Genomic DNA, 24,568 nt, shown 5'->3' with positions numbered 1-24,568 from the left:
CAAATTCAACCAAACCATCAAGAACAAACTACAACCTCAGCCAGCATGAAAATCAGATATTCAACCTTAAACTAGCTATTAAATTGATACAATTCGACATGACAAGAACTTACCTTTGTTGGATAATACTTCTGAGCCAATCCCCTAGATTCCAAGCTACAATTTTCCAATTTTTCCCAGCTTGACACTTTGAATTCCCTGGCTTTTCCTCAAGATTTTCCCCTTAGTGCAGCTTGGAGAGTAAAGAGAGAGTATGCTAGAGTCTAAGGTCGGTTTCTCCAAGTTTCCCAATAGTTCCTTTATTTTGTTTTATTTAACTTAATCTATGTGGTTACCTCAAGGCTCGAGGTAACAAAACGTCCCCGAGGGCAAAATGGTAAATTTTCCCAATATTCCCTCATAGGCATTGTATCCTCAAATATATCTCCAAATATTTATTTTCACAACCCGATAACCCCAGAACACATCTAGTACCCAAATTACCCCTCGACTCACCCCGAGTCTGAATCTCAACCCTGTTGTGACTTTCTGGCTAACCGCTCCCCAGGACTGTCTCGGATCATGCTGAACAGACATATCACACATACATAGCATTTATCGCATTTATACCCCTAATATCCAGACGGGGCCCACATGCACATTTAACTTAACTAAACATGCATCATTATCATATATTCACATAAATCCACATATTAACATATTAAATCATTTATTGCCCTGCCGGCACACTAATCAAGGACCTAAGCCCTATTAGCAAATTCGGGTCGTTACACAACCTATCTTGCCAATTCTTCATTGCGCCTTGTGGCCTCTGCTAGTTGTTGGCGTAGTTGGCGATTCTCCAATTCAACAATGGGGATATACCTCTTAGGATTATAATAGAGATCCTCGTCAGGCCTAGGAGCAGGCGGTCCCTAGGAATCAGAGGATGCACTCCTCTTTTCTAGGCCATGATCTGTCATTGGTTGTTTCCCAGGTCTCCGTGCGTAATCTTAATTGTGAGGAGTTTTCTCCTCAGGTATTTGGTGCAATGGTCGCCCACCAGTGCTCGGGTTGTTCACGACGGCCGTTGGTAATTGAGGAGGTTTCTGACTAAACAATCCAACGATTTGCTTAATGCTCTCAATGAAAGCACCAAACTGTTAACGCCATTTTTTTTCAACTTAAATACAAAGAGAACTAAACAAAGATGTAAGAAATAAGAAAAGAACAGAAGGATTTTTACGTGGTTCATCAGTTAAAATTTGCCTAGTCCACGAGTCAATGTTATTGATTCATGATACTCTCTCAAAGCTTTATCAAAGCAATTCAGCAGAGTATTCTCAGTACAATTTTGTGCATCCCTACAAATGAAATTCCCCAGGCTATTTATAGACCTGGTTGACAGAATATCTTCCCCTTATTTCGGGAAGTTACAATTCAAATTTGAAATAAATACAAATAAATGAATTAATTACATAATATCCCATGATAATTGGGATTTAATATCAGATAACAACAAATCCCTAAGGAATAGGGATTTCCTAACAGTTGTCATGTGCAAAATGCGTTGCTGACCTCAAAGGCAAAGTTTACGCTATTCTAAGATCGACCAACACTTCAAGCTCGTTATTCTAGTTAGCTTCCTCCTTAGGCAGTGATTCCACTGAGCTCAACCTTTGGAGACCAACATCTTTGAGCTTGTAACGAAGGCTCGAATTACACCCATAAGCATCAGAGAAGGTTCGTCCTTTTGAGTTTGACACTTAAGCTCGAGCCTTCTGAACTTATGCTCGATTGCCAACAAGAATAAGTCAAGAATCATTAAAATTTATACAAGTGTCTAACCATTGCTTATTATTTATGAGCATATGCTTTTCGAGCCTACATTTCGAGGCTCATTTATGACTGTCAAAATTTTGGTGTAACACTAAGAATGTCAAAAGATTGTTTTAAATGACTGATATGGTCCTCTGCAATGGGGATTTGACGAGCATGTCATCAATGTAGACTTCCATCATCTTCCCAAGAAAGTCGGAAAGAATTTTGTTGACTAATCTACGGTAAGTTTCTCCTGTGTTCTTTAGTCTGAACAACATGACCTTGTAGCAGAATATGCCCAAATTGGTCATGAAGGCTGTCTTCTCTTGGTCCTCTGGATGCATCAGGATTTGGTTGTATCCTGAGTATGCATCCATGAAGCTTAGGAGTTCATGCCCGACTGTGGCGTCTACCAGCATGTCTATGTGTGGTAATGGGAACAAGTCCTTAGGACACACCTTGTTAATGTCTGTGAAGTCGATGCAAACTCGCCATTTGTTATTCTTTTTCTTCACAATGACTATGTTGGCTAGCTAGTCGGGATAGTGCACCTCCCTTACGAACCCATTATCAATGAGCTTGTGAATTTCTTCATTAATGGCTTTGTTCCTTTCAGGGGTGAATTTCCTTCTCTTTTGCTTCCTGGTGGGTAGTCTGGTTCAACCTACAGTTTATGAACAATAAACTCGGGGTCAATTCCAGTCATGTCTGCATGGGACCAAGCAAAACAATCATAATTGGTGGAAAGAAAATTAATTAGTTTAGTTATGATGTCGGGGTCCAATCGTTATCCAATCTGGACTTTGTGGTCTGGGAAGTTTGGATGGATCTGACCTTCGTCCAACTCCTCCATGTTTGGTTGGTCCATCTAGAAGTCAGTCAGTCTGCCTTGCTATAGTAGCTATAATTGGACGGGTTTGACCTTTATAGTACTCTGGTAACATGCCCTTAAATCCTTCAGTTGGCCTTTGATTTCTTTCACACCCCATTTAGTAGGGAACCTTAGAACTTGGTGGTATTTTAAAGGGATTGCCTCCATTTCATGTATCCATGGTCGACCCAGTATGAAGTTGTAACTAGACGGAGAGTCTACCACCAAGAAGCTTGTGCATAGGTTGAATCCTTGGGCATAGACATGTAGCTCAATCTCTCCTACTGTGTTCTTCTGCTCTCCACTGAATTCGATGAGGATGATATTCTTATTTATGATCTTTGATTCATCTATCCCCATCTCCCCGAGGGCACTTAAAAAAAAATGTTAGCTGAACTTCCACTATCAATAAGTATGCGTTTAGTGAGACAGATAACAATGTAAAGTGCAATAACAAGAGCGTCGTGATGTCGGTTGAGAAGTTTGGTTAACTCTGTTGTTGATAAACTGATGGTTTTAGCTGGTAGGTTGATGGTATTCTACTTTGTTCTGATGGACTCTCCTTTTGATCCAGTTGGTCTTCTTAGTATGTCTTTTGGCTGCTGAATGGGTGACTCTGCTTACCTCAGAGCCACCAATTATTATGTTCACTGTCTGCTCTGAGTAGGTGGTTTCAGGGGGGATACTTCTCTTCAGACGACTAATCTGTCTGCCTCCTGTTGGAATGTTTGTTTGCCTTTTTCTGTTATTAGGTCAGTTAGGTGACTGCGTCTTAATAGGTTGGATACTTTGAGTCTTAAGGCAATGCACTCATCCATTCGGTGACCCTGGTCATTATGGAATTCACACCATTTTGTTTTGTCTCGCTGGTCAGATGGAGTCCTCATCCTTTCTAACCATTTTACTTTGTCTCTAAGTCCTTTTAGTATGCCAATGACTTCAGCTAGTGAGATTGAAAGATTGTATTTTGGTATCTTTGGTCCATCTCAGAGATGTGTCTTGGACGATCGACTATACTCCCTCCTTCTATTATCTGATCTGCTAGGATATGGGTATGGCTCAGACTGCCTGTCACTCTGTCATCTGTCTACCCTTTTGTCTCTTCGAGTGTCTTTCCTTAGGGAAGAGTGATAATAGTTAGCTTCATCCTCCTCCCATTTGATCTGTGCCAAGGCCTTGGCGAGAACGTATTCCATCATCTTGCAATGATACTTGGTAAGTTCTTTGTATAGGTCTGAGTCATAGCAGAATCCTTTGCGAAAGGCTAAGATGGATGTGTCCCGATTACAATGGGTTATAAACACATTCTCTTTGTTGAAGCGGCCTACGTAATCTTGTAAGGGGTCACCCCGTCGTTGAACTATGATGTATGGGTCTTCTGCAGACTTTTCAAGTTTCCTGCTACTAGCAAACTGCTCAACAAAAGTGTCAATCAATTGTGCAAAAGTAGAAATAAAATTATTAGGTAAATTAGTTTACCACTGGAGGGCTGGTCCAATAAGACTAGAACCAAACTCCGTACACATGCATGCTTCCCTCATGTCGCGTGGGATGTCAATGGTGAACATTCTCTGCTTGTATTGAGCAATATGGTCATCGGGATCAGACGTTCCATCAAACATCTTCATGTGGGGGAAGCTGAACTTTTTTGGCATCTCGACCATGGCTATATCATCGACGAAAGGTGAGTTAGCGTAGCAGCTTGCTGCGCTCTTTGTAATAGGGGCTGTCATTCTAGGAATTCCCTGGATGAGTGCTTCCATCTCGGCTAATATACGAGCCAGCTAAATATCTTGGATCAGAAGTTAGCTAATGTTTGTGTGGCGAGCTGGCTCTCTCATGGCTGGGTGATTCAATCCATTTTCTGCCGCTCAAGTATATTATGATCAGCTATAGTGATGGTCTGACTGGCTTCAGTGGCAGGCTGACTGGCACCTGGAACCTGCTGCTGTCCGGACCCAGTGGTTGGCTTACTAGCTCCTGAAATCTTTTACTGTCCAGGTCCAATGGCTGGCTGACTAGTGGCTGGTTGATTGGCTCCTGGAACCTGTTGTTGTCTGGCTGTCGAGGCTGGCTGGTTGACTGCTAGAGTCTGTTGTGGTCCAGGTGTAGATGAATGCCCATGTTCAGTCGTGGTTTCTTGTTCACCTACATTGACAACATAATTATGTATGTTAGATATAGTGGGCAGAGTTTGGTAATTCCTTACTGAGGATGATGATCTCGTCTGACTCGGTCCACCATTGTTAGAGGTAGGGGTAAGGTCATCCAAAGGTTCCATAGGGCTGACTAGTCCTCAGAATCAAGGTGGCTGGATTTTGGTAGCCTGAGAGGATATGGCCTCCATTCGTATGAGTAAGTCAACATTCTCGGTTTCGAGTTTCTTCATTTTCTTGCGATCGTCATTCAATTAGGCAGTAAGAGCAGCGAGTTGGGCAGCCAGATCGGGTGTCTCAGTCATGTCTTACATGGCTCTCAAATGAACTCCTTGATTCTTTGTCAATCGTCTGATTGCTAGGGCCCCATGGTGGGTGCCAAATTATAGATGTGATTTCCTACAATTGATTAGACGGGAACCAACAACCTGTCAAGAACAAAGAGATAGACGAGAGTTCAATTGGGAGCACCGGTAGGGTGTCAGCCAAAGGGACTCCGATGCTCAAGTTAATCTAGTTGTAATGAAAGCTAATTGAAAGTAACAAAACTATAATGAAAATAATTATATACTGATGGATGGATGAGTAGTAGGATGATCAGATGTGACGATGATGGAACTCAATGATTGGATCAAATTCGGCCAGGTCAGACCAGACTGACTGATTCGAATTGTATGACTGGATCGCTTGGAGAGAGTAGTTCTCGTTTTAGTAAGAGAGTAATGTAGAGTAACAATGGTTATCAGATGCCTCCTAGATGGCCCCTCAAGGTCCTCTTTATATTCGTTTCCTTTATCGTTCCATTTCCGCCTCCTTGGTTTGTCTAACCCATTCTTACTCGTCCCTCCCAAATTTTATGGGAGTGATTGCCTATACTCTGACCATTTCAAAGTTTGTTGGCTGATTGAATGTATTCGAATTCGGGTCTAGGTATTAGTCGATCAATCCAATGGTTCATTTGGCAAGTATGTGTCCATTTACACGTTTGGACTGGGCCTTACTAGCTTGGTTGGATGGCTTGTTGGGCCAGGTTGGCTAGGCCAACCAACTTCATGGGGTTTTTTAACATGTAGACATATTTTGCCCACTACAGAGTGCAGTCTCATATTTATAGTGGAGTAATCATGAGATTAATAAATATGATTATTAAAACAAAGAGTTTTGGTTAATAATCTATTATTTATTAGAGCTTGGAATTATTGGTCCATAGGTCCCCGATGGGCCTCAATCAACACTATTCAAGGTAAGAGTTGATACAAGAGTCAAATTGTGAATGGGATAATTGAGAGAATATTTATTCTCCTGGATAAATATAAATTATGTGATAATTGAAGTTACACAATTTATTATTGCATTACTATAATATTTGAAATTTTATAGAAATAAAAGAAATTGATTTTAATCAATTATTTTATTTAAGTGAGAGATGATAAATATGGATAGTCAAAATTGATTTTGATTATTATATTTATTTAATTAATAATAAGATGATAATGAAAATTCAAATTTTGAATTTTGAAATTTGAGTTGTTATCTTTTCGTTTAAAAGATAATACCTTATTTGAATTTCTAATTATTAATTAATTAAAATAAATATGTATAAAAAAATCAAATCCCCTTATTTTAGGAAGTGTTACATGCATAGGGTATCCTAGACTACCCTATGCGTGTACCATACCCTATGCGTGTACCACTACTGATGGTGATCAGTTAATGATTTTTTTATTATTTAATTAATAAATAAAACATTTTGAAAAGAGTTTTAAAATGGATTGTAAGGCTTTGTCTTCAATTATCATTAATTTTTATTATTATTAAATTGATCACTATTATTATTATTATTATCATCATCATCATCATTATTATTATGATAATAATGCCCATATATTCTATATGATAGAAAATAGGTTGAGAGTAGTTTTTGAATTATCAGAAAAAGTAATCACCATTTTCTCACAAAAGAAAAACCTCTCTTTCTCTTTATATATAATCAAACGTGTCATGTGTTGAGAATACTTTTGATTCAAAAATTTGATTCTTCTTCTCTATGTGCCCACCCACATCTTGAGGTGTAGAGAACGTCTTGGAAGATCTTGGTGTGAGTACTCTAGTGAGGATAGGAAGATCAAATTATATACGAAAAGATTCAAAGACTCTTGATAGGCTACAAGAGGTAAATCATTTCGTATCAATTTTACGTATACATATTTTGTTAATTAACATATTGCATATTAAAAGATCCACATATAAAGTTGTTTATATGAAATTTTGTTGTTGTTTACAATGCTACCATTACCGCAATTTACGTTGCGCACTAGGAGCAGTTCCTTACAATAGATACCATACCAGTCTTTAATCCCTACGTATGTTAATTACTATGCGGGTATCATATGCATTTTTTATATTATCTGTAATATATGAATGGATGGATGTTTATGTATGAATTGTTGATGTTCTTAAGGGTTTGTTTTCATGGTGCTTTTGGGTTAGGAGATGTTCTTAAATTTTCTAGATATACAAAAATTGTAAGCCATTATGGGTCATAGTTTTTTTTTTGTAATTTATTTTATTGTATTTTAAATTATAAAAATATTGTGATCAATGGCCTGCACCCCGAGGAAACTTCACCTCTGTCGGGTTTTCCCCCTCCTCCGCCGTCTGTGGCCGTTCACAAGTCCTAAGGCCAATTGACCTTGGTGCTTCGTTGGCCCCTTGCGTGCATGGTGGTTCGACCACCTCTCAGCCTCCTCTTGCCGCACGAACCTTAAGGCATGTGAGCCCGCCACCAATGGCCGGCCGTTCCCTCCCCCACTGTCGGATTCCCTTGACGCCACCCACTAATACACACCCATTAGGGTTTGTGTCATGGAAACCCTAATGGATGTGTAATTATCCTTTGGGCCATTTTGAGCCCAATATAATTAAAATTGTTTTAATTATAATTTTTTGAATTAATTATGGAGAGTCCAAATTCCAATTTGGCCTCAATAACTTGTTGGGTATTAAAACCCAAATTTTGATTATTTTAAAAATTGTTAAAAATAATTAAAATGTTATTTAATTCATAATGGATAATTAAAATGACAATGACCCAAAGACTAAAAGAGAAGGTCCAAGATCAAAGGAGTTGCTCTTCATTAGGCCTTAGTTAGTTTAATTATTTTTTTATGTAATTTTTGCAAGTGTTGTAATTTTCTATAAATACCCAAAGTACCCAACCCACATTTATTTATTTATTTGATTGAATATGATTGAATTGTTTAATACTTTATCATGCATTATAACATGTCATACATATTACCCACACAATACATATTAAGCATGTATCTCTTTTTTTTTTTTGTAGAAATATGCTTAGGATTGATTATATATTTTTATTTGATAACTCATATAATTAATTTAGTCTAAATTAGTTAAGATGGAAAATAGAATTTAAAATTTATTTATTTTCTTATTTAATAAAAGTAATTTATTAAATTAAAATGTTATTCTTTTTAATAAAAAGAAAAATAAAATTAATCTAGGGCATGATTATTTATTTTGCATAATTGGATCAGTATTTATTAGAATATCATTTGGTAAAAATAATTTAATTAGTTTTATAACTAAATTGAAAAATATTTTGAGAAAAACACATTCTTTTAAAATAGTGAGTGGGAGAGGGAATTATGACAATAAGTCCCATGGTCTCCATTACTGTTTGAACACCGAGAGGCATAGGAAGGGTCTCGTGTCGCCTCCGTTTGGACCCTCCCTAAGGAAAGACTTCCGAATATGTTTATTTTATCTCAAGGTTGACTTCTCCTATGAGAATAAGATCAGTGATGTATTTCAAGTTTGACTGACCCTAAGGCACATTCTTGAGTTAAGTCATTAATAAAAAAATAATGAGTTACACTCCAAAGATGCATCTAGGCTTTCGAGCACAACTAGTTCATCTTGACCAAACTAACGGTAATTCATAAGTCAAAAGAGAAAAAATTGTTTTTAAGTTTTCACTTATGGAGTTGAGATCTTGTCGCAAGGTTAATTTGTAATTAGTCTGAACTACCCCAAGGCTGGTCCATTAATTTTCAAATTAATCTATCGTGGATTAGTAATATTTTTTTTATGTGTTATTTTATGTGTTGCATTCATGCATCATGTTTACTATTCCAAATATAAACTGTTATTTATTATATGCATTAATTCATTATGTTTTATTTATTTATTTTTTAGCAATATGTCTAATCCATACCCTGTAACTGCTTTACTTGCTAATGAGAAATTGACTAGGGATAACTACATGAAATATAAATTGAATATGAACATTGTTTTGATATGTGAAAATCACATGTTTGTCCTGAATGAGGAATGTCCTGAGGTTCCTGCTCCCACTATTGCTAAAACTACTAGAGAAAAGTATGACAGTTGGATCTTATCTAACAATAGGGACAAATGTTATATGCTTGCTAGTATGAGCGATGTGCTCAGAAAGAAGTTTGAAGTAGTTGAAACAACTTATGAGATTTGAGAATCTCTACAAGGAATCTTTGGCCAACAGTTTGATAAGTGCAGACATGATGCTACTAGAAGCTTCATGGATATGAAAATGAAGAAAAATGTTTATGTCAGAGAACATGTCCTTGACATGATCAACATATTGCATGATGCAAAAATTGATGGTGAAACCATTGTTGAGAGAACTCAAGTAAGTGTGATACTTGAATCTCTCACACCAGCTTTTGCGTCATTCACTACCAACTATGTTACGAACGAGTTGGAGTACAACATGACCCAACTGCTGAATGAGTTGCAAACTTTTGAGTCTCTAAAAAAAAGTTCCACTAAGTTTGAGGAGGAAAATGTTGCTAAAACACAGCCTTTCACTTCAAATGGTAATTCGAAGAAAAGGAAGGGTGGCCAAGGAAAGGACAAGAAAAAGGACAAGCAACCAGAGAAGACCAACAAGTCTTCCAAGAAGAACAAAGCTACAAGGAACTCCAAAAAGAAGGCACCAAAAGGATCATGCTTTCATTGTGGAGTTGATGGTCATTGGAAAAGGAATTGTCCTAAGTACCTGGCTGGACTGAAAGACAAAAAGAAGGGTAAATTTGATTTACTTGTTTTAGAATCTTATTTAGTGGAAGGTGATTTTTCATCTTGGATAGTTGATTCCTAAGCCACTAATCATGTTTGTTTTTCTTCACAAATTCTTTGTACTTCGAGGAAGCTGGCTCATGGAGAGGTGACCATGAGAGTTGGAAGTGGGCAGGAGATCTCGGCAACTGCAATTGGAAAACCTTGCCTAGTTTTTTATAATAATAAATTTATTGTGTTGGACAATGTTTATTTTATTCCTAGATTTTCTAGAAATTTGATTTCCTTATAAAAATTGCATGAACATGGTTTTAATGTTTCTTTTAATAATAGTTTGAATGTTATTTCAAAATATGGGTTTGACATTTGTTCTGCAAAGTCTGAAGGTGGACTATACAAGTTAGAGTCCAATGTTGAGTATGTTTATAATTCTCAATTATTTAAAACTGCGAATCCCAGATCTATTAAAAGACACATGACATATTCTGATAGTGAAACATATCTGTGGCATTTGAGTTTGGGACACATTGGTCTAGAAAGAATTAACAAACTAACAAAGAATGGTCCTTTAAAAGAGCTATCTATTGGTTCTCTCCCTGTCTGTGAATCTTGCCTAGAAGGCAAAATGACCAAGAAACCTTTCTTTGCTAAAGGTTCAAGAACCACTTCAACTTGTAGATATAGACGTTTGTGGTCCATTAAATGTCCAAGCTAGAGGAGGTTATGAATATTTCGTGACTCTCATTGACGATTATACGAGATATGGTTACCTATTATTAATGCAAAGGAAATTTGAAACATTTGGTAAGGTTAAAGAATTGTGAGCAGAAGCTGAAAAATAATTCGGTAAATTACTAAAAGAGATTCGATTAGATCAAGGTGGAGATTACTTAGATTATGAATTTGAGGGCCAAATGTGTGAGCATGGTATTCAATCCCAACTCACTGTACCTGGAACGCCACAACAAAATGGTGTTTCAGAAAGACAGAATAGAACCTTGTTCGATATGGTTAGATCGATGGTTAGTTTCTCATCATTGCCTTTGTCATTCAAGGGTAATGTAATAAAATGTGCTCTATACATACTCAGTGTTGTTCCATCTAAGTCTATTCATAAAACACCATTGGAATTATTGAATGGTAATAAACCTAGTTTACGCCATTTTATAATATGGGGTTGTACGCCCTACTACCTTAGAGCTGTTACCGTGTGAGTTAAAAATGTGCCATTAGCTCGCTAATTGAGGTTTTAGGTTAAAAAGTTTGACTAAATTGAATTTAAAGACTTATTTGACAACATTGGATATAAAGATTTGGACATTCATTAAAGTCATAAAAGTTATACATTTGGGATCCCAAAATACTGTTTAGAAAATGTATTACAACATAAAAATATAATTACGGTCGACCTAAGCGACAAAGAAAATCATTACAATACATTTCCCAAAATAACCCTGGCCGTGGCAACTAGGTAGGCCTAACATGTACCCGTCACTCCACGCTCCCCAACTCATGGCTGGTTGACCTTTCCCTTGCCCTTACCTGCATCATAGAGCACCCGTGAGTCGAAGCCCAGAAAGAAAACTCAACATATACATATCACATATCAATCCAACAGTATACAACAAAATAGTCAACAGACTAAAGACATAGTGGCCTATGCTGACCTAGGCACTTTACCAGGCCCTAGGTTCGTGGTCTTCACCGAGCGGGTGGATACAACACCCTTGGAGGGTCTCGCCCTAGCGGCCTGCACTCAGTGTGCTTAACGCCGATCCTGACCCCTTGCCATACCCGACCTTCTCTATTCTCAGCCTTCGCCATTTCCGGCCTTCGTTGTTTTCGGCCTTCGCCGTTCATTCATTAACATGCATAACACGACATAACATTCACAAATATTCACATATATATTAAACACAAACAAGAGGGCCATGCCTTGGAATACAAACAATAGGGCCATGCCCTGCACTATAGGCACAAACAGTTTTCTTACCTGTCAACCGAGCTGTCAGATGAATGCGATCCTGAGCATGATCCCCTAACTCGAGCTTTGACGTAAACCTAGTCACAATGCATCCATAATAACAATCCATCAAGCCCATAAACCAAATATTTACTTCGGAATATTATTCTAGCCTTCGAGATCTTAAATCCTAGTAAACCGGGTAGTAGGATCCGTCCCGAGCCATAACATTTGGTTTCCCAAGCCTAAAACCCTCAAATACCAAAGAATTCTTATTTTCGCCGCAGCCCAGCCCAGCCCATAAGGGCCACGACGCGCTCAAGTCAGAGAGCAAAGCTTTCTCTATTGAAGGACACGGGCCGCGACACGTTATGCTCTGCCCCACAGTGCCTGGAAAAACTTCCGAGGCCCTTAGGCCTCAGTATTCAAGCGGGTTGCGATGCCTAATGAACAGGGCCACGAATCGAGCCTCAAAACCCAGAAATCTCACCATTCCTTTACGTTTTCCTTGATCCTAACTCAATAATTCACATCCCAAACATCATTTAAACCTAGAATTGAGTCTAGATTTCCTGTCCACATGGTCTAGGCATCATAACAAGCCAGAAGCAATTCCATATCCTTACCAAACACTCAAAACCAAACTAAAATCCAATTCCTATGCAAGATTTTAGTTCTAACAGAATTAAACAGAAAACAACTCATATTTAAACCCTTACCTCTGAGATATCTTCAACCTTGAGCAAATTCCCAAGCTTAGCAAGACTAATCCTCCAATTCCTTAGCCTAGGGTCCTCAAGAATTCCTCAATCTTCCAAGCACCAAAGAGAGGGAGAGGAAACCGAGAGAGAGATAGCAAGAGAGAGCTAAGCTGAGATTATAGTGTTACTTTCTTCTGTTTACGTCTAAATAGTTCTAGAGTTTGTTATAAGTCTAAGTTTATCCCCTAGCTAAAAAGTCCAAAATGCCCTCAAGTCTATCCTCGATCCTCTAGTGCCACCAAGGGCAATCCCATCATTTTCCACATCCCGCTAATTCCTCGAGGTTCCCTATAAATCCCCATTTAATTCCGACATGCCCAAATAATCGCTAAATTACTACCCACTACCCAGTAAATCCTGAACACCAACTATGTTCCCAAAATACCCCTAGGCTCCTCCCAAGTCGAGTATCCGACCCCGTTTTGACTATTTAGCTATTCCGCTCCCTAGGATCGTCTCAGATCACACATTACAAATATATCACCACACTCTTGTGGTACCAAGAACAACATACAAATATATTGCATTTATGCCCTCAACGGGCTAAAATTGCAAATATGTCCCTAATAACCAAAATGGGCCCACATGCATATTTAATTCACCTAAACATGCATTTCTAATATCATAATGATTTAATTCACATATTAACATAATGAAATCAATTATTGCCCTCTCGGCACGCTAATCAAGGCTACTAAGCCTAATTAGCGAATTTTGGACTCTATAACTATCCACTCCTTATAGAAATTTTGTCCTTGAAATTTACCTGAATAACTTGGGATATCAATCCCGCATATCAGTCTCAAGCTCCCAAGTAACCTCTTCCACTTTGCTGTTCCTCCACAGAACTTTCACTAAGGCGATGGTATTGTTTCGCAAGACTTTATCTTTTCAATTTAGAATCTAAACTGGCTTCTCCTCATAAGATAAATCTTGATCCAGACCTAAGTTCTCATAACTTAGGACATGCTTAGAATCTGATACATACTTCCAGAGCATCGATACATTTAATACACTGTGAACCCTTGATAGAGCTGGAGGCATCGATAATCTGTAAGCTACCTCTCCAACCCATTTCAGAATCTCAAAAGGGCCAACAAACCTAGGGCTCAACTTGCCCCTTAATCCAAAATGTTTCACCCCTCTCAAGGGAGAAACTCTGAGATACACATGATCACCGACTTGAAAGTCTACGCTTCTGCATCTCAAGTCTGAGTAACTCTTCTATTGACTTTGGGAGGCGAGCATTCGAGCTCTAATCTTCTCAATCACCTCATTGGTCCTCTGAACAACCTCAGGACCTAGATACTTCCTCTCACCCATCTCATCCCAATGGATGGGTGATATGCACTTTCTCCCATAAAAGCATCTCATATGGAGCCACTCCAGTAGTCGCTTGATAAAATTGTATGAAAACTCTATCAAAGGGAGATACTTACTCCGAGATGCCCCAAAATCCAGCACGAAGGCTCGCAACATATCCTCCAGTATCTCAATCATCCTCTCAGACTATCCATCCATCTAAGGATGATAGGCAGTACTAAATTGCAACTGTGTACCCATTGCCTTTTGCAGGCTTTCCCAAAACTTTGAGGTGAAGGTGGGGTCCCTGTCAGATACTATCAGCCTCGGAGCCCCATGTAGTCGCACAATTTCCTTCACATACAATTCAACATATTGCTCCATTGTATAAGTGGTCCTGACAGGAAAAAAGTTGGTTGATTTGGTGTACCTATCCACAATCACCCACACTGAATCATACTGTCCCACAATCTTTGGTAATCCAACCATAAAGTCCATGGTGATAGCATATGATTTCCTTTATGGAATACCTAAAGGCTGCAACAACCTTGCAGGCCTCTGATGTTCAGCCTTTACCTGCTGGCAAGCCAAACACTTGGCCACATAATCCACCACATCCCTCTTCATTCCCAGCCACTAGTACAAGGTTCTCACATCTTGGTACATATTCGTTGTACCCGGATCTAAGGAATAGGGAGTGGTATGAGACTCATCTAAAATCTCTCGCCGGATATCAGAATCCATCAGAACGTAAATCCGACCTTTGTACCTTAGTAAACCCATCTCTAAAATAGAGAAGTCCTTAGCCACTCCAACTAAGACATCCTCTGTGTGTTCCCTCAACTGGGGATCCTCCCTTTATGCTTCCTTGATCCTCTGAAGGAGCATAGACTAAAGTGTGATATTGGATAGCTGACCAACTACCAATACAATTCCTACTCTGGTCATCTCCTCAGCTAGCCTTTCTGATATTTTCCTCGAACTAAATAACTGACCTGGCCCCTTTCGACTCAATGCGTCAGCCACAACATTTTCTTTCCCAGGATGGTATAGAATATCGTAGTCATAATCCTTTACAATTCCAACCAACCCCTCTGGCACATATTCCGATCCTTGCGAGTAAAGAAATACTTTACACTCTTATGGTCGGTGTATATTTCACACCCCTCGCCATACAATTAATGCCTCCAAACCTTTAGTGAAAATACCACCGCTGCCGATTCCAAATCATGAGTGGCATACCTCTGCTCATACTCATTTAGCTGTCTCAATGCGTAGGTTATCACCTTTCCAGCTTGCATCAATACACTCCCTAAACCCTGCCTGGAAGCATCGCAGTATACTACGAACTTCTCATTGTCTGACAGTAGACTTAATATTGGAGCGATGATCAGTCGCCACTTCAACTCCTTAAAACTATTCTCACATCTGTTTGTCCAGACATACTTGGTCTTCTTACGTTTCAACTCAGTCAATGGTGTGGCTATTCTAGAGAATCCCTCAATGAACCGCCGATAGTGCCCTGCCAATCCTAAGAAACTCCTAACCTCTGGTACACTGCTCGGCCTGGGCCAATCTCTCACTGCCTCAATCTTGCTTGGGTCCACTAGAATTCCCTCCTTACTAACAATATGGCCCTATAATGTTACTCAGGGTAACCAAAACTCACTTTTGCTGAACTTAGCACATAGCCTATGCTCCCTCAACCGTTGTAGTACCAAACGAATATACTGCTCATGCTCTGTCTGTGACTGAGAGTACACCAGTATATCATCGATGAATATGATCATAAACTTGTCCAAGTAATTTATGAAGACTCTATTAATCAAATCCATAAAGACTGATCGGGCATTGGTTAATCCAACGGACATCACCAGGAATTCATAATGTCCATACCTTGTGCAGAATTCAGTCTTTGGTACGCCCTCCTCTGTAATCCTTAATTGGTGGTAGCCTGACCGAAGGTCAATCTTGGAGAACACTGTCTTCCCCTGAAGCTGGTCAAACAAGTAATCGATCCTAGGTAGTGGGTACTTGTTCTTAATGGTCAACTTGTTCAGCTCGCTGTAGTCAATATACATCCTTAAGGATCCATCCTTCTTCTTGACGAACAACATTGGAGCACCCCATGGTGAAAAACTCATTTTGATGAATCCTAAGTCTAGCAACTCCTGAAACTGATTCTTTAGTTCCCTCAACTCTGTTGGAGCCATTCTATAAGGTGTTCTAGATACTGGCTCCACCGCTGACACAAACTCTATAACGAACTTGATCTCTCGGTGTGGTGGCAACACTGGCAAGTCTGCTGAGAACACCTCAGGAAACTCACATACTATTCTAGTCTCATCCGGTCCTACTGAAACAAGCCTAGAGGTATCCATGATGTTCGCTAGGAATCCTATGCAACCTTCTTGCATTAGGTCTCTAGCCTTCATTGCCAAAATCATAGGTACTCAAGGCCCACTCACTGTCCCCACTAATACAAAGGGTACCTCCCCTTCCAGTTCAAAGGTCACCATCCTGCGCTAGCAGTCAATCATCGCCCCCTACTTTGATAACCAATCCATCCCTAGGATCATATCAAAGTTGTCCATGGCTAACTCAATCAGGTCCACAGACAAGTCCGTACTATCTATCTCTACTGGCAATGCTCTAACCCATCTTCTAAAGACTACCAGTTCCTCAGTTGGCAACAAAGTCTTGAATCCCCTAGCATACAAATCACTAGGTCTACACAACCGATCTATCACTCTAGCATATACAAATGAATGAGTAGCCCCTGAGTCAATGAATGCAGTAAATGAAGAACTAACACTAGAAATCTGACCTGTCACGACCGAGGGGCTAGCCTCAGCCTTAGTCTGGGTCCAGGTAAATACTCTGGTAGTATTGAGGCTATTTCTCTGCTTCGGTTCTTCTTTCTTGGCTTGTGGTAAATCCTTCCTTAGTTGACTAATAATCCCACAAGTAAAGCAGGTTTTGATTTTGCACTCTCCCTGATGCCATCGCCTGCACTGAGGACACACTGGGAAAATCCTCCAGTTGTCTCCCCAACCCTGGCGGCCTCTAAAAGCACCCCGTGCCCTCTTATCTGAGCTAGGAGGAACAAAAGAATCTGGGGCCTTTCTCTTCTGCTCACTGGGGCCACTACCCTGGCTAGATCCAGTAAAAGGAGGCACCGTCCTCTGAGCATCGTGCTTAGCGGTGCCCTCTCTCCATATCTAATCCTTAGCCCCCTCAACAGTAATGGCCTTCTCCACTACCTATGCATAGGTGGTAGTTCCCAGATCCAATGTTATCTTAACGTCGGGTGCGATCATAGCATTCAATCCCTGCACAAACCGATCCCTCCGTGCCATATCAGTAGGCACCAAGTTCGACGCGAACTTCGCTAACCGGTCAAACTTCAAAGCATACTCTGTAATCAGCACATCACACATAGCATATAATAGTCAAGGGGGCCATGCCCTAGCATCATGCATATATAAACACACTCATCATGCTCTATCTATACATTCAGGCGAACAGGGCAACTTAAACGAGTAGTTAAGAATATAGTTCATTAAAAACCGACCAACCCTGAGTCGAGCTTGTCACTGGCAGCGAGCGTACATGATCGGCCGATCTCCAGGAACCATAAACCTTGGCACACTCTGGTACCAAGTTGTAATGCCCTACTGCCGTAGAGCCATTACCATGTGAGTTAAAAATGTGCCCTTAACTCGCTAATCGAGGTTTTAGGTCAAAAAGTGTGACTAAATTGAATTTAAAGACTTATTCGACAACATTGGATATAAAGATTTGGACACTCATTAATGTCATAAAAGTTATACATTTGAGATCCCAAAATACTATTTAGAAAATTTATTATAACTAAAAAATATAATTACGGTCGACCTTAGCGACAAAGCAAATCATTACAATACATTTCAAAAAATAACCCTGGTCGTGGCAGCCAGGTAGGCTGAACATGTACCCATCACTCCACACTCTCCAACTCATGGCTGATCAACCTTTCCCTTGCCCTTAACTCAACCATAGAACACCCATGAGCCGAAGCCCGGCAAGAAAACTCAACATATTACATATCACATATCAATCCAATAGTATATAGCAAAATAGTCAACATACTAAACACGTAGAGGCCTATGCTGACCCAGGCGCTTTACCAGGCCCTGGGTTCGCAGTCTTCATCGAGCGGGTGGATACATCACCCTTGGAGGGTCTCGCCCTAGCGACCTTCACTCAGCATACATAACGCCAATCCTGGCCCCTTGCCATACCTGAACTTCGCCGTACCCGACCTTTGCTATTTTCGGCCTTCACCGTTGATTCATTAACGTGCATAACACAGCATAACATTCATAGATATTCACACATATATTAAACACAAAAATTAGGGCCATGCCCTGAAATACAAACAATAGGGCCAGGCCCTGCACTACAGGCACAAACAGTTTTCTTACCTGTGTCCTAAGCTGACAGATGAATGCGATCCCGAGCATGATCCCCTAACTTGAGCTTTGACGTAAACCTAGTCACAATGCGTCCATAATAACAATCCATCAAGCCCTTAAACAAAATATTTACTTCGGAATATTATTCTAGCCTCTGAGATCTTAAATCCTAGTAAACCGGGTAGTAGGATTTGTCCCGAGCCTTAACATTTGGTTTCCCAAGCCTAAAACCCTCAAATACCAAAGAATTCTTATTTTCGCCGTAGCCCAGCCCAGCCCATAAGGGCCACGACGCGCTCAAATCAGAGAGCAAAGCTTTCTCTGCTGAAGGACACAGGCCGCGAGGTGCTATGCTCTGCCCCACAACGCCTGGGAAAACTTCCGAGGCCCCTAGGCCTTAGTATTCAAGAGGGTCGCGATGCCTAATGAACAGGGCCATGACTCGAGCCTCAAAACCCAGAATTCTCACCATTTCTTTACGTTTTCCCCGATCCTAACTCAATAATTCACACCCCAATCATCATTTAAACCTAGAATTGATTCTAGATTTCCTGTCCACATGGCCTAAGCATCATAACAAGCCAGAAACAATTCCATATCCTTACCAAACACTCAAAACCAAACTAAAATCCAACTCCAATGCAAGATTTTAGTTCTAACAGAATTAAACAGAAAACAACTCAAATTTAAACCCTTACCACTGAGATATCTTCAACCTTGAGCTAATCCCCAAGCTTAGCAAGACTAATCCTCCAATTCCTTAGCCTAGGGTCCTCAAGAATTCCTCAATCTTCCAAGCACCAAAGAGAGGGAGAGGAAACCGAGAGAGAGATAGCTAGAGAGAGCTAAGCTGAGATTATAGTGTTACTTTCTTCTGTTTACGTCTAACTAGTTCTAGAGTCTGTTATAAGTCTAAGTTTATCCCCTGATGAAAAGTCCAAAACGCCCTCAAGTCTATCCTCGATCCTCTAGTGCCACCAAGGGAAATCTCATCATTTGCCACATCTCACTAATTCCTTGAGTGTCCCTATAAATCCCCTTTTAATCCTAACATGCCCAAATAATTGCTACATTACTACCTACTATCCAGTAAATACTGAACACCAACTATGTTCCCAAAATACCCCTAGGCTCCTCCTGAGCCGGGTATCCGGCCCCGTTGTGACTATTTAGCTATTTTGCACCCTAGGACAATGTAAATCTTCATCCTAGTGGGAGGGTTTGTAGACAACCAGTTCACTGTGAACATGAAGTTCAGATGCTTGTGTCTGACACGAACAAAGATGATCCATTGACATGTAGAGATGCAATGAAAGATTCTGATAAAGAAAAATGGCTAAACTCCATGGACCTTGAAATGGAATCGATGTATTCCAATTTTCTCTTGACTCTTGAAGATTCACCTGAAAATGTTGAACCTATTGGTTGCATAAGGATATTCAAGAAGAAGAGAGAAGTAGATGGGAAAGTAGAGACTTTCAAAGCAAGGCTATTAGCAAAAGGCTACACACAGAAAGAAGGAGTTGATTATGAAGAAACTTTTTCACTAGTGACCATGGTTAAATCTATCTGCATACTCTTACCAATAGTTGCTTGCATGGATTATGAGATTTGGCAAATGAACGTTACAACAACCTTTCTGAATGGCTCTCTTGATGAAACCATTTACATATCTCAAACAGAAGGGTTCAAAATTAAAGGTCAAGAGCAAAATTTTTGCAAGCTTCTTAAGTCTATTTATGGACTCAAACAAGCTTTGAGATCATGGAATCTTAGATTTGATGAAACAATTAAAGCTTTTGGTTTTGAACAAAATGTTGATGAAGCTTGTGTTTACAAAAAAATCAAAGATAAGATTGCGATATTCCTCGTTCTTTACGTTGATGATATTCTACTCATTGGGAATGACATAGAAACTTCATGAAAAGTAAAGAAATGGTTAGCTGAGTAATTCCAATTGAAGGATTTGGGAGAAGCCAAATATGTTTTGGGAATTCAGATCTGTAGAGATCAAAAGAACAAAGTTTTGGCACTGTCTCAAGCAACTTATATTGATAAAGTGCTAGAATGCTTTGGTATACAAAACTCCAAGAAAGGCACCATGCCTATCCGGTCAAAAGTTACATTGTCTAAAGAAAAATGTACACAAACACCTCATGATGAGGAGGACATGAGACAGTATCCCTATGTGTTTGCGGTAGGCAGTCTAATGTATGCAATGTTATCCACTAGACCTGACATCTGTTATGCAGTAGGGATAGTCAGCTGTTAACAATTCAATCCTAGATTGAGTCATTGGACAACAGTAAAGAATATTCTCAAGTATCTCAGACATACTAGAGATTACATGCTTGTGTATTCAGGTGGAGACCTGTACCCCACTAGATATACTGATTCTGATTTTCAATCGGACAAAGATAGTCGAAAGTCGACATCTGGATCAGTTTTCACACTTGGAGGAGGTGCTGTAGTTTGGAGAAGTATTAAACAATCTTGTATTACAGATTCCACCATGGAAGCTGAATACATAGCAGCTTGTTAAGCAGCTAAAGAGGTTATGTGGCTCAGGAAGTTCTATATTGATATGGAAGTTGTTCCAGGCATGGATAAGCCACTTTTTTTGTACTGTGATAATAGTGGGATAGTTGCTAATTCAAAGGAACCCAGAAGTCACAAGAGGGGAAAGCACATTGAGAGGAAATATCACTTGATCTGAGAGATAGTTAATCATGGAGATGTTGCAATCTTGAAGATTACCACTGAAGATAATCTTCCAGATTCTTTCACAAAGAATTTATCTATCAAATCTTATCAGGGTCATGTAAGAAGCATGGAGTTGAGGGAAATGCCTCATTTGCTTTAGGGCATGTGGGAGATTTTCGGGAATAGTGCCCTTAAAGAAATTGTAGTTGACAATGTTTTTAATGAAATGAATAAATGAATTGAATTATTGTGTATATGTAGCTTATGTACTATATCATTGTTAATAATATTAAGTAAATATCATAAAACTCCCAAGTTCATCTATGTGGTCTCAATCTCATATTGGTATGAGAGGAATGAGATTGAGATAATGGACTTAAATAGTTCACTGTAAAATAAAGTTGTGGAATCTTTAGATTAATTACTACTAGTACGGTCCACTAGTATTATGAATACATATGACCTAGATCCGGGTTACTAGTGTAGTAGGATACTTTAGTGGAGGCACTTGGTACTGAAAGTATGTAGAACTGGACCAGATGTGATTTGATAATACTTGTTTAAATACTGTATCATTGTAATATAAAACACATCAACTAATGAACATATACAAACTGATCTTAATCCTAATGTTACTATGAACTCATATATATGTCATTTGATCTGGCTAAGAACTATTTTTTTGGGGACTCAATGATGTATATGGCTGGGGACATAGCTTAAAAGGTATGAAATCTATACCTTCTTATAGATTGAATGATGGTTCCCTATTGGGTTGACTTTTGGAATTGAAAAGGTTATTGACGTCAAATTCATAATCAGATTATGAATTAACATTCACTAGTGAAGTCAATGGTACACTAGGAAACAATATATAATTAAAAGGGTAAAACAGTAATTTTATTCTCACTTAATTATGAATAATCAATAGAGGATTAATTTGTAAGTAATGATTATATCAATGGACACTTTATGGTTACAATAAAGTACTTAGTATATATATGTCTTTAATTCTCAAGAGTGCAGTCTCATATTTATAGTGGAGTAATCATGAGATTAATAAATATAATTATTGAATCAAAGAGATTTGGTTAATAATCTATTATTTATTGGAGCTTGGAATTATTGGTCCATAGGTCCCCGGGGCGGCTCTATCAATACTATTCAAGATAAGAGTTGATACAAGGGTCAAACTGTGAATGAGCTATTTGAGAGAATATTTATTCTTTGGGTTAAATATACAATTATGTGATAATTGAAGTTGCACAATTTAGTATTGCATTAATGCAATTTTAAAAATTGTATAAAAAACTAAAAGAAATTTATTTTAATCAATTATTTTATTTAAGTGAGAGAGGATTAGTATGGATAGTCAAAATTGGTTTTGATTATTATATTTATTTAATTAATAGTAAGATGATAATGAAAATTCAAATTTTGAAATTTGAAATTTGAGTTGTTATCTTTTCCATAAAAATATGATACCTTATTTGAATTTCTAATTATTAATTAATTAAAATAAATATGTATGAAAAAAATCAAATCCCCTCATTTTAGGAAATGTTACATGCATAGGGTATCCTGGACTGCCCTATGCGTGTTCCACTACTGATGGTGACCAGTTATTGATTTTATATTATTTAATTATTTAATAAAACATTTTGAAAAAGGTTTTAAAATAGAATGTAAGAATTTGTCTTCAATTATAATTATTTTTATTATTATTAAAATGATCACTATTATTTTATTATTATTATTATGATAATAATGCCCGTATATTCTAATGATAGAAATTAGGTTAAGAAGTAGTTTTTGAACGATCAGAAAAAGTGATCACCATTTCCTCACAAAAGAAAAACTTCTCTTTCTCTCTAGCTATAATCAAGAGTCTCATGTGCTGAGAATACTTTTGATTCAAAAATTTGATTCTTGGTCTCTCTGTGCCCACCCACATCTTGAGGTGTAGAGAACGTCTTGAAAGATCTTGGTGTGAGTACTCTAGCGAGGATAAGAAGATCAAATAATATGCGAAAAGATTCAAGGACTCTTGATAGGCTACAAGAGGTAAATCATTCTGTATCAATTTTACGTATACATATTTTTTTTTATTAACATATTTCATATTAAAGGATCAACATATAAAGTTGTTTATATGAAATTTTGTTGTTGTATACAATGCTACCATTACTGCAATTTTCGCTGCGCACTAGGAATAATTCCTTACAAAACCCCCACTCCCAGATTTTGAGATGCAGGGAAAACTCTTCTTAGGACCAGATCACAAATCCTGAATCTCTAGCGCTTAACTTTAGAATTAAAGTGTCTTGCAATCTTTCCCTGATACATCTTCAGTTGCAGTTAAGATGGGATCCAGGGATTCCTAGAGAAATGCATGATTTTGGACGGGATCGTATGTGTCTCATCTGTGGGATGGGACTGTAATTTCTACTGGGATGACTGCTTCACATCCATAAACCATTGAGTAAGGAGTATGTCCGGTCGAAGTTCCTTCCGTGGTTTGGTATGCCCATAGGACCTGGGGCAACTCTTCCGGCCACTTGCTCTTGCATGATTGTAGTTTTTTCTTCTGTGTCCCCTTTAAAATCTTGTTCACGACCTCCATTTGCCCATTTTATTGAGGCCTTGTGACCACAGATAAGTTCTTGATGATTCCATGTCTTTCACAGATGTCGGTGAAGTGGATGCTATTAAACTGCCCTTTGTCGGACACGATTTTGTGAGGGAGGTCGTATTGGCACACAATATTGTTGATGACGAAGTCTAAGTCTTTTTGGAGGTGATGGTGTTCATTGGTACCACCTCGACTCACTTGGTGTAATAGTCGATGACTACAATGGCATATTTCAATCTGCCCTTCCCGGTCGGAAGGGATCCTACCAAATCTATTCTCCAAACAGCAAAAGGCCAGGGACTGGTCACGAAGGTTATCTCCGTGGGAGGAGCTCACATGTTCACATACATTTGCGAACATAATCCACATAGTCCTTCTTCATTGTTGTCCAGAAGTATCATTTCCTTAGGATCTTCTTGGACAAGCTAAGTTTGGTTGTGTGATCTCCGCAAAAGCCTTCATGCACTTCATGCATGATCGCGCTCATTTCGGTCCTGGATACGTATCGTAGATAAGGCATGGATAACCCCTTGCGATAGAGCTTGCCATCCATCATGATAAATCTGGGGGCCTGGTATTGGACCTTCCTTGTGGCAGCCTTGTCCGTGGGAAATTCTCCAGTGGTTAGATACCAAATGAGAGGTCCCATCCAGTACATGGTGTAATCGGTGGCATTTACAGTTGCAGGAGCTTGAATTCTAGGCCTGAATAGATGGTCGATTGGGACTACTTCGAAGAGTTCTGCTTCAACATTCGTGGCAACCTTTTCCAGTGTGTCCGCAAACACATTTTGTTCCCTGGGGATCTGGTGGATGATGTGTCCCTTGAATGGCTGTAGTAACTC

This window comes from Humulus lupulus, chromosome 3 (genome assembly GCF_963169125.1).
Source record: "Humulus lupulus chromosome 3, drHumLupu1.1, whole genome shotgun sequence".
NCBI classification, from domain to species: domain Eukaryota; kingdom Viridiplantae; phylum Streptophyta; class Magnoliopsida; order Rosales; family Cannabaceae; genus Humulus; species Humulus lupulus.
Note: the sequence above shows the minus strand (reverse complement) of the source record.